Source organism: Brachyhypopomus gauderio, unplaced genomic scaffold, assembly GCF_052324685.1.
Source record: "Brachyhypopomus gauderio isolate BG-103 unplaced genomic scaffold, BGAUD_0.2 sc52, whole genome shotgun sequence".
Classification (NCBI taxonomy): Eukaryota; Metazoa; Chordata; class Actinopteri; order Gymnotiformes; family Hypopomidae; genus Brachyhypopomus; species Brachyhypopomus gauderio.
Genome location: NW_027506877.1, coordinates 153,294 through 153,558, shown reverse-complemented (window position 1 = coordinate 153,558; position 265 = coordinate 153,294).

Below are 265 nucleotides of genomic sequence, written 5' to 3'. Positions count from 1 at the left end.
ATTTTAATCATATGTTCCAGTCATGACACATGACTCTGACAAGTTTACTGTTTTCATTTAATCATTGCAGATTTACTTTACTGATTATGACATTATTTAGGTTATGATGTGGAACTTGCACTTTAATTACGCAATAATACACGAGAGGGAGTGCTGTAACGTGTAATATTGGCACTGCTGTGCTGCGGTCATAGATCAGTGTATTATTGCGTAATTAAAGTGCAAGTTCCACGTCATAACCTAAATAATGTCATAATCAGTAAAG